This window comes from Ostrinia furnacalis, unplaced genomic scaffold (genome assembly GCF_004193835.3).
Source record: "Ostrinia furnacalis isolate ACB-3 unplaced genomic scaffold, ASM419383v2 OfSCF1743, whole genome shotgun sequence".
In the NCBI taxonomy this organism is placed as follows: Eukaryota; Metazoa; Arthropoda; class Insecta; order Lepidoptera; family Crambidae; genus Ostrinia; species Ostrinia furnacalis.
In genome coordinates this window covers 520,152-531,088 of record NW_021131982.1, presented here as the reverse complement: position 1 = coordinate 531,088, position 10,937 = coordinate 520,152, and the positions used below count along the sequence as shown (strand labels likewise).

The window sequence follows — 10,937 nt, the reverse complement described above, 5'->3', positions numbered from 1 at the left end:
CTTGAGGCTTGGGAGGCGTCATTTACTAGGAGGACTGTTAGATACCGACTGAGCACTCGACACTCGACTACAAATGGGGGCGCTAAAAAGAATGTATTCTCAAAGTGGGCAGTAGACAAAATAAGTTTGGGAACCGCTGGACTATACAGTCTTCAGTTTTTTTTGTAGGTTGAGCAGCAAGAGCACCTCAGTTCAGTGCCACTGTCATGGTCTTCCGATAATGTGTGAATTGTGAATATTATTATGTATGAATGTCTGGTAAATAGCTGTAGCATTATTTACTGAAATTATTTCAATTGAAATTAACGAGCTGCTAAAGAAGGGTTGAATTCATAGCTGTATGTTGGCAATATGATCAAAACGTCAATAGCATTTCCGCTATGTGGATACTCCTCGGTTTATTTTTATTTTGTTCTTGATGAATAATTTTGTGTAATTAATTAGTGATAGCAGTATCAATTCTATAGTTCATAATACTTTATTTACGTCCACACTGATTTTTCAATGTGAGTAGTTTTTAATTATTAAGTATTTAACTTGATTGATCAAATGAGCTGAGCTGACGGTGGACATGTTGATTTTCGTCACGAATAAAAACGATTTGTCAATTCGTCAAAAAGTGTTTTGTTTAGACAAGAATTGAACAAAATTATTCAGTAAACCAAGTGATATCGTGTTGTGCGACTTGAGACCGCTATAATTTTGATTATGCTCGATGTATACAAACATAAATAAGGTGGTTGAAGGAAAGGATACACAATAAGTCAATCATTACCATTTGGTAAGTTTTTGGTTGCATTTTTTTGCCTGTCACTTACTTTCTATGTAGTTACTGGACCGCAGCACAGTTCCACCGTTGCCACTACTTGCCTGTATTCATAGACCTTCATCCTCATGAGGCCGCATCCGTTTAGTGAACGTAGTAAATAGCGGGCGAGCATGACGTAGCCCCGTCAGCGCCTTGCGAAGTATTTAGATTTAGGCCGCGTAATCTTCTTAGTTGTGTGTTTATTCGCGGGTTGGGTGGTTGTTTTGTGACGTCACGTGTATATAAGTTGAGATTCTTTGTGCTAATGTTGTCTGATATGATACACTATCAGGGCTTGATAATGCTATCAGGTAGATAGCCTGTGCTGTGAGACCATTATTCATGTAGTGTACGTCAACTTTCGCCGAAAACAAGTGATCAGTTTTTGTTTGTTGGAGTTACCAAAGTTCCTTTTCAACATTGTGTGAGTTTAATTTAAATAGTGAAAATATAACCCCTTGTGACTAAATTTCATGCACATAGTATACTAAGAGCTTAAATTGTGTGTTACACTTAGTAATTTGCCTCGTGAAAATCAGATAATTGTCTGCAGTATTCCCTAATCGGCAGAAACATAAAAACAATATCCCAAAAGTTCATTCTGTCCGTATTGCAACCAAATTATGTCAACTTCCGCATGTACTATAATTTTATGGAATCTTAAAAATGTATTTTATCTATTTGCCAATTATGTGTCGATAAAACAACTTGCCGTTGATTTTACATGTGCCGCCCTCATAAATGAAATTGAAACGTCTGAATGCATCAAGTCAGCTGACTAGTGCAAATAATAGATCAGCAATTCACCGTGAAGGACAATCAATTAATTGTAAAAAGTTGACTAAAAACTATCCTTATATTTTCCTTGTACATTTGAAGATGTTATGCAAACTATTCCAAATAGCTATTGGGTGTAAGTTTTTCGATTTACTTTTGAGCCAATGAAATGATGAAAATTATCAATATCAACATGACTTGCTAGCTATTGTTCTGTACTAGGTAGGTACTAGTTTTATAGCAGCAATGATTGACCGTTTGCAAATGTATGATTTCTATTCAACATCTTATTCCACTTTAAATTTTTAATGTTAGATTAATTAGTGTTCTTACCAATAAATTATTTAATGTGTGGACAGATATTTAAATTAATTTGATTTCCTGAACTCTTGAGGCCATCTGAGCTGTCTGTGTACAATGCCAAAGACCTTTTGACAATGACATTTCCTTATAAAGTGTGTACAATGTGAATACTAAACTAAAATTAGTAGATAGTAATTCTCTATTGAGGTATTTTACGACCTATGAAATAAGTTTCATGTTATAAATAATAATGTATAAATCTATAGTCCTACCAGTAATTCTGTTTACTTTAGTTCTAAAAGTAGGAAATAGTTTTATCAGGAAGTATGACACAGAAATTGAGTGGCATTGACTTCCTCGGGTGAATAACTTCCATCAGTAACTTCAGTAATATTTTTTATGATAATTTGATATGAAATCTGATGATAACAGTCTGATACGCGGGCGTTGTACACAGAATAGTTTTTTTTGGCGACATAATAACTTTTTTAATACACAGGATAAGAAATTAAAGAAGGTAAATTAGGCACTCTTTTATATTTGAATTAATACACATTATTAATTTTTTTCATCAAAGTATATATTTTTATTTTTTTCAAGGTTCAATAATCATGAAGGTTTTTTTTCTCTTTCTAGATCACGGCTCTAATAAATGCATTTTATCAACTCTGCGGGACTAATAAAATAGTACACCTCTAAATTATTTCAAACTGATATTTTTTTACATAAAAATCTTTGCTAATATAATACTGTTTTGGTTAATTCAGACTAGATTATATTATCAGTTGCATTTAAACTCCTACATCGCGAGTTAATGCATATTCAACGCCATCTTTTGGTCGCGCATAGAGCTTGCTGAAACATTTCCAAAGAGATTTCTTCTGGTAGGATTTGAAATAAATGTCTTATTACTTTTTTTATTAGTGAATCTGGCAACAAAAGTGGCAGTATAAAAAGTAAAATAAATTGTTTGTATCCCCGCATTTAACTGTGGCAACCCGAAAGATCTGGGTCACGCTCATCGTCGCGCGTAAACACCGAATTGAAACAACGTTGAATTAATTAGCTATATGTAAACTTTCATTTTTAATTTCATATGGCTAGTTCAGCATCAAGTATTATTTATTTACGTAAATATTTGTTAAATAATTCCGCATATTTTAAACGTCGGCGTCGTTCTTTCGCTGGTAGACTAATTTTGTTATGCATAACTAATAGCATGCTTTCGGCACAACTTTAGGCCTTTTATTAATAATAAATAATAATGTCCGTAACCGATCGACCGGAAGGGCCTGTATCCGGGCCGGCCACTGTCCCTTCCTCTAATAAACAACCCATCTTTATGTGCGTCAAGCTGGTATTTATAGATACATGCTGACACATGTCACGTGATGTTTGTTACATTAAAATACAACTTTGAATGGAGTCTGCTACTGAGTCTGATACAGTTGTATTTTAGAAAGAAATCATCATAGACGCCAAAAATGTTCGCTTAGCTTGCTAAGCAATGTTAGGAGATCGTCGATGTAAACTGCTTCGTTATCACAACCTCGCGAAGGTCGACCAGTTGCTCTTGGACCTTGCTGAGTCTGCCGTGCGCTTTGACGTTACTATCGATTTCCAACACGTGGACTATTAATAGATTATTGTTTACCTTATCGTTGGCCACGTAATGGTCCACGTAATTTCACATAGGGTTTCAGCTAGGCAAAATTGGTCTAAATATTTCGGAATGCCTACCTCAGGCCAGGCCATTTTTGAATAAGATAATATTCGTGAAAATTATCTCAAAAATAGTATGGTTGAAATGGAAAGTACATATTTAATTAAATTCTTCTCCAGTCTGGTTAATTTCAAGACTAACCATTTATTCTACTGTCGTTACTGGCTCTAGCCAGTTGGATAAACTCACCCACTGCGGCGGCCCACAAAATTCTTTTCGTGAAAGCATTACTCCTATGAATTCAAAAAAGTATTTATCTTAGAATATTTATTATTTGCTTAATCGCTAATTACGAACGCGCAATTTAAATTCTGTTTTCTGCTGGGGGAATCGTTATCATTATCATTATGTTTATTTTCATATCATGCTAAACATTTCGCGTGCACCTGATTCAAGGTAACGATTTTAATAATGAATCACTCGTAATAACTCAAGATAATTACATTAGCTATATTATATAAAACAATTTATCCGTAAACAATGATAAAAACTTCCTTTAATTAACACATTTTTAACTTTTAATATTGATATATGGAACTAATTGAAAAAGGGTTAATAATTGCGTTTCTAAAAATGTTAGTATACTTTTATCACCCTTAAAACAATAAGAGTGTAATTAATATACAATCCATACTCTCATCATGAGGTTTCACGGGTAATATCTGATTCATAAGATCAGGGCCATAACGCCGTATGATTCACAGTTCTCTGAAATACTGAGTCCACCCTTCGACGTACCCAGAATCGATCAGATAATGTGGTTCCGTCCTATATCAACGTACTGCTTATCACATTTATTTATCAATGTATTCTTTATTTATAAGCCTGCTGATTACACCAAAATATTTTTTGTTTATCTTTGACTCTTTCATTTTATTTTTCGAAGCATGATTCAGATATTCAGTGGTATAAATGCCATGATTGTTTACAACTATACTTACAATGTATTTCTCCTCTTGAGTAAATGCTACTTCATTCCGTATGCAAATAGTTGGGGCACAGCTTCCTTTTATCCAGTTCCGTCTGATTGAAGTCGTCTACGGTCTACAATGTTCTGATTCTTAGCGCCATTGTAAACATTAATTATTACGCTGATTATTTCTAGAATTAGCACTTCAGTAATATCTATCTTGTATCATTTACGTATTAAACTGTTCTATTCCTCAACTGCAACATCACAACAATCTAAAAGCATTTGGAATTATCATTTCATACAACTTAATGAATGAGTTACCTTCCCAGTTCGTCCGCTTTATTAAACTGTAGAAATATTTAAAATAAAATAGCGTAAGTTCCGCAGAACTAGGAAAATGTCGTGAAAACATGTTAGTGCATAATTTTCTACCAAAAAAAACAGCGTGAATGAAGTACATACTTATCACGTTTTATGATGAAGTTGACCTACTTCTCGTAAGTTCACTGTTTTGCAAACTACTCGAGGCCAAACGTGGGCGTAGAAATGTCAAAACAATCAAACATACGAATTCACAATGTTGCGAATAGTTTTATGTTGGTCCCACTTTCTCTATTAGATACGTGTTTTAGGCTATTATCAATTTTCTACGCAATTAGCATTTTAAAGTCATTATCATTATTTTAACCTTCACGACAGTATTCATTGTTACCATTTACAGGTCTTTTATTTCTTTCAGTAATTGATTGAAACAGCAACAGCCATAATGTGCGAGAATGTCTTTCCAGTTTAAAAGACATTCAAGTGAAGTTAATTTCATCGTTATTATTTTTAGGTGCAAATCTTCTCTTTCTTCTGCGCTCACGCAGGAATTCTTTTTATTTTGGGTTTCACTGACATTTATAGTTGCAATTAGACGAAATCCAGATGTTTATTTACGGAAGACCGGAACGCTAAAGGAATAGCATTTTAGTTTAAGGAAGAATAACCCTTTGCCTCACGGCCATCACGGTATTTTCTTTAGCGGAGGATGTACTACCTTCTCCCTCCATATTTCTGAAGATTTTCCCTTTCAAAGTAACCGTGATTTATTCTACTGGCAACCCAACTCTTGTAGTAGAGTTTTGGGCTGACACTGTGTAGGTTTGTTGTCGACACGACAAGAAGTATTAAACGAAATAAATCTCTTTTATTCCGTTCAGTAGTCATCACAATACTTCACATGACATAACATCTGATGTCAATTATGGTATCGGCTTGATCCCGATACTCAGCGGCGTTACGTCGATAAACAATGAAGCTCAGTCTGCGTCATAATGCGGAGCGGAAGTGTTAAATCGTATAGCAGGCATGCGCATGCGACGGCTGCTAGGGTGGCTAGACTTTATGCATTTCACGCAAACATTCTATTTTCAAATTCAATTAGATCGGTTTTGTTAATTTTCGCTGGAAAAGGTACTTATAAACTTGGGTAACTTTTCTATAGGTTTTTCCACAATGAGTGACGACTTCGCCAAAGTTCTCAGAACATGTTTAGGTCTTATAATCTTTCATGCGGATCAGTCAAACCTCTAATTACTTACTTAGAAAATTGTGTGGTCCACATGCTTGGCGCATCATTTAAGTGGCGAAATATACGCGCTATAGTCGCCAAATCAGCATTTTTGTAAAATTCTCGCAAGCACATCGAGAAGCCTGCCCTAGAGAAATTACTCCAGAACTAGTTCTCTATCCCTTACATACATCCCCCTAAAAGCCTATTTAAAGTCACTAGAAAATATATTTCATCGATACTGGCTTAGACTACAGAGTGTCTGGTGCAGTCTGGTTACCCCAGCGCGAGTGAACGGCCGGCGACAATGCGCAGGAGTGACCTACCTGTCGCGATTATAGTCCGATTTTTAATTCGACGGAATTCTGACAGCTGTCATTTTTTGACAATTCAGATGTAATAAGCCTTTTTTGCTTTGAATTATTAATAAATAATATGAAATGAAATTTCATCAAGTACAATTTACAAGAATGAACTATTTTTTGTTTTGTAAATTCAATGAACACTAATTATTATGTACATTTTAGAGATTAAATAGAAAAAAACGTGTTTTTAACGTAGTAAAACAACATATTATCTTAAACGAAAATATGTATTGATCATCAATCATCATAATCAACTTGGATTATAAAATTGGCATCTTGTTAAGTTGATTATTTTATGAAGCTAAGATTTTATTAACAAAAGGATTTTCATAAAAAAGGTTTGTAACCCATGGATTATTGGCCAGGGAGACCAGTAATAGAAAAATAATTTCCCAATTTTTTTTGTAACTTCAAAAGTATGACAATAAAAATTCAATTAACCATTTTGAAATGATCGGTACATTTTTAAGCCTTAGTTTTTCAAGTGAAACCTTAAATTCAAGAAAGGATTATTTTTTAATTCATGAAAATGCTCTCCATTCTTAGTGGGAATGTTTCAGTGTTGACAACACTTCTGAAATGTCAAAATTCCGTCGAATTAAAAATCAGAGTTTAGGTAACGGGCCGATCGCGCACTGCTCGCCAGATGCGTGTAATCGGGTACCGTCGTAACTGTTCTGATTGGGCCTTGCCTGTGTAGATAATTGTCTTCCGTGTTCAATACATGAATCCGCGAAGACCAAATGGGGGGCATATTCCACAACATTTCCTTATTTTCGTTTGCATCCGACGAGACTCTTGCGCATGACACAATCTCGGAGTGTCTGACGGAGATGCGTAGAGTCGGAAAACGCATAGGATATAATAATTGCGGAATAACCCTTTAGGTCTTAAAGAAGTGCTAGTTTTGTTTACTAACTTATTTGTAAGGCGCGGGGATTCCCCAAATTCTTTAAACTATGCACAGTGTTTTAGAAACCCTCAAAATCGGACATGATTAAGTTAATGCCATGAGTCGATAGCGTCTTATGTTTCAATTACAAGAGTGAAACTCGCGTGTACTCATTTTACTTGGTTTTTGAGAAAAAAAATGTGAAAGTTGGCCGTTTTTAAAATTCCTAAAAATGAAAAATAATTTTTTTTAATAATTAAGAGGGTTTGTAAACTTGTGATAAAGCTGATTCGATTGATCATTAAAAGACGCATGTATTGTACTTTATTTCATTTCTACAAGTCAAGTAGTTCCAGAGATTTTAATTATTTTTCATTATTTAGACTTTATTTTTTTTCTTCCATCCTAAATGGAATCCGCAATTTTATTTCATACTGAACAATACTTTGGTATAGCCTCTATGTAGAAATATTTTTATCTTTTGTGGATCGTGTCTTGTACCAGAGGTATATGAATTTCTTTTTTTTTATTTTCGCCTATACAATTTTTTATAGCAATGTTTCATCGACGCATTGGAATATGATAAGGCGTTTTAAAGAATAATTACAAGGGGACTTCGTCGTCAAAAATACGTGTCTCCCGTGCCAAATACATTGTGTCGTTCATATTATTATGGACTTTTCATCCTCTGTACTGTGTTCGGTATCTCCAGTATCTTCGGTGTCTTGGTGTTCGTGTTGGCAAGGTTGAAGTAATGAAAGTACTGCTTTAGAGAAAGGTATTCTTTTCAATTTAATTTGCTAAATGGGTTTTAGCAATCGCCCTACGAGTGTGGACCCCTTCCCGTGCCACACACAACCCTTCATCGGAGTATAGTTAACGTCAGATTATATTTCAATGCGTAGATGAAACATTGCTATAAAAAATTGTATAGGCGAAAATAAAAATAATAAAAATTCATACATCTCTGTTACAAGACACGATCCACAGAAGATAAAAATATTTCTACATAGAGGCTATACCAAAGTATTGTTCAATATGAAATAAAATTGCGGATTCCATTTAGGATGGAAGAAAAAAAATAAAGTCTAAATAATGAAAAATAATTAAAATCTCTGGAACTACTTGACTTGTAGAAATGAAATAAAGTACAATACATGCGTCTTTTAATGATCAATCGAATCAGCTTTATCACAAGTTTACAAACCCTCTTAATTATTAAAAAAAAAAATTTTTCATTTTTAGGAATTTTAAAAACGGCCAACTTTCACAATTTTTTTCTCAAAAACCAAGTAAAATGAGCACACGTGAGTTTCACTCTTGTAATTGAAACATAAGAAGCTATCGACTCATGGCATTAACTTAATCATGTCCGATTTTGAGGGTTTCTAAAACACTGTGCTATGGCATGGCATAAACACGCTACTCACTTCCTTACCGCGATTCTCCGAAGTGACTAGTCACTTCGATCTCGTTGGAATGCCCAGTAAATACGTTTTTTGGATTGTGCCTTTCCTGGGTCACCCTGGGTGCCATCATTATCACTTTAGGCTAAATTTTTTCCTATTAATCTCAAACTTGTCTCTTGTATCACTAAATGTAACTTTCCCACATTTGTATTAGTAATTTAACCACCCGTATGTTAATCCCAACCTGAAAATTGAGAAGTCTAACAGAGTTCAATGCACGTCTCACTCAACTAAGTCCGATTCCGCACACCTATCATCGTTTACATACAAACCAACATTTGCACCTCTTTTTATGAATCTGCCCGATTTTGAACTTTACTCCACGGTGATTAGTGCCGCCGCGTGTTCCGCGAGTTAGCCGCGATTTGGTGGTGGTACAGTTATGATCGTGCCATGGTCGTTAAGGACTTCAGCGATCTGTTACTATACAGCGTTGTAGGATAGTTTTGTAAGAGCTGTCCTTGAAATGTCACCAGCATTTGGCTTGACATTATGTGTTCACACCTTTAAATTATTTAGCAGATTGGAAAGGTCGATGATTTTGATCTTCAGAACATTTAATATTTTCTGTATTTTTTGCTATAAAGTAAAGAATGTAGTATATCGATCGTGTAATCGGCCGGTACGTAAATAAATAAATCGGACCTGCGGCCGCTTCGGAAGGCGGGTCAAGGTCCTTATTAGCAGCCTATTGCTTACGGTATAAAACCTGTATAAACGGCACGTGACTGATGTGTCATAATATTGTTTGTATCTACCTAGATAAAATAGTAAATCTTAACTTAAACTAGTGACCAGGTACATGGTATACTTACGACGCCTAAGTACGGTTTCAGAGTTAATAAAGAATTTGAATTGAATTGAATTGAAACTCATCTTCGGGTATTCTCGGAAGAACGAGAATGTTGCCACGATATAAGTTATGATTAAAAATATCAATAATGGTAATCATGTCAGTGAAAATTGTCTCTTTTCTCAAAATAACCCACTGAAATTCTTGAAGATCCAATCAGTATCTGTCGAAACCTCCTCCGTTTTGGGGCAACGTTTGCAGTTACCTAACCACTTCATCGCTGTTCCGATTTCATGGTCGCGTTGCGCCACATTGTTTTTATATGCAGACAGCACGTCAACACTGGCATCTTAGGCACTTGTAATAAACGCTATAATGCATCAAAAATGCAGTCTGATGTGCTGTCGACTGTACTATCTTGATGTGTAATAAAATCCAATTCAGTTCAAGACCAGATAATTATTTTATCAGCCTTGCAAACTGCTCGCAAATTCGCGTCTAAGAGTGAACTCTAGCTTCCTAAATTCCTAAAATTGTCCTGTAGTTAACATTGTTCTATGGTGAAATTGAGAAGGTATCCCTGGATTCTTCATCTGATGTATTTATTCATCATTATTCACTATTCAGTAGCCGCAGCAGAAAACTGCATTCCTATACATATTGGCAATTTAAAGATTCTTGCAAAATGCATAAAATATTTCGTGGTGTCTTTTGCATCACAGATTATTGAACAGCTTGGTATCAAAATTCAATATTACTGATTAAAATAATCAAGATATGCTCTCATACTAATATCATTTAGGAGATCTATCGATTCATTTAGGAGAAGAGAGCGTATCTTCACCTTAAAGGCCGGCAACGCACCTGTAACGCCCCTGGGTCTGCGGGTGTCTATGGGCGACGGTAATAACTTACCTTCAGGTGATCCGTCTGCTCGTTTGCCTCCTGTCACATAAAAAAAAAAGATCTACGTCCCATCAGAGCATTCACATTGCCTAAAACTCGTTCAACGTCCTTTGAAAGATAAAACATGGTAACAGTGGTAACAGTATTTAATAGTCATACTATCTCATTGTCTTGATAAAACACACCAACGTCATTGCCTGAAGTCTTTGTAAATAGCTCTTTGTTTGCTAGACTTCAAATAAATAAATACTCTTACATAGATTTGAATTTTAAAGTGACGACTTGTATGTAAATGTAAGCGTTGTTTTAAATATCGTTTAATACTGTCACCTAGTAACATTACCATTTTTCAGATTTCCATCATTAGTTTGATTCGTTTAACCTTGTTATTCCACAAAAGCATGTTACTTGAGATTAATAACATTTTCTAGAAACT

The 10,937-nt window shown here is 35.0% G+C and overlaps 1 protein-coding gene across 7 annotated transcripts in view; it reads left to right on the top strand.

The window, feature by feature from the left end:
- The first annotated feature begins 364 nt into the window (after positions 1-364).
- lqf (epsin homolog lqf) overlaps positions 365-10,937 on the top strand; it is a 62,891-nt gene continuing 52,318 nt past the window's right edge. For 2 of the 7 annotated variants that reach the window (XM_028305630.1, XM_028305629.1), the window contains exon 1: positions 365-506. The gene's annotated coding sequence lies outside the window, so the exon portion shown is untranslated. The other 5 variants (XM_028305625.1, XM_028305627.1, XM_028305626.1 and 2 more) reach the window with 3 other exon arrangements.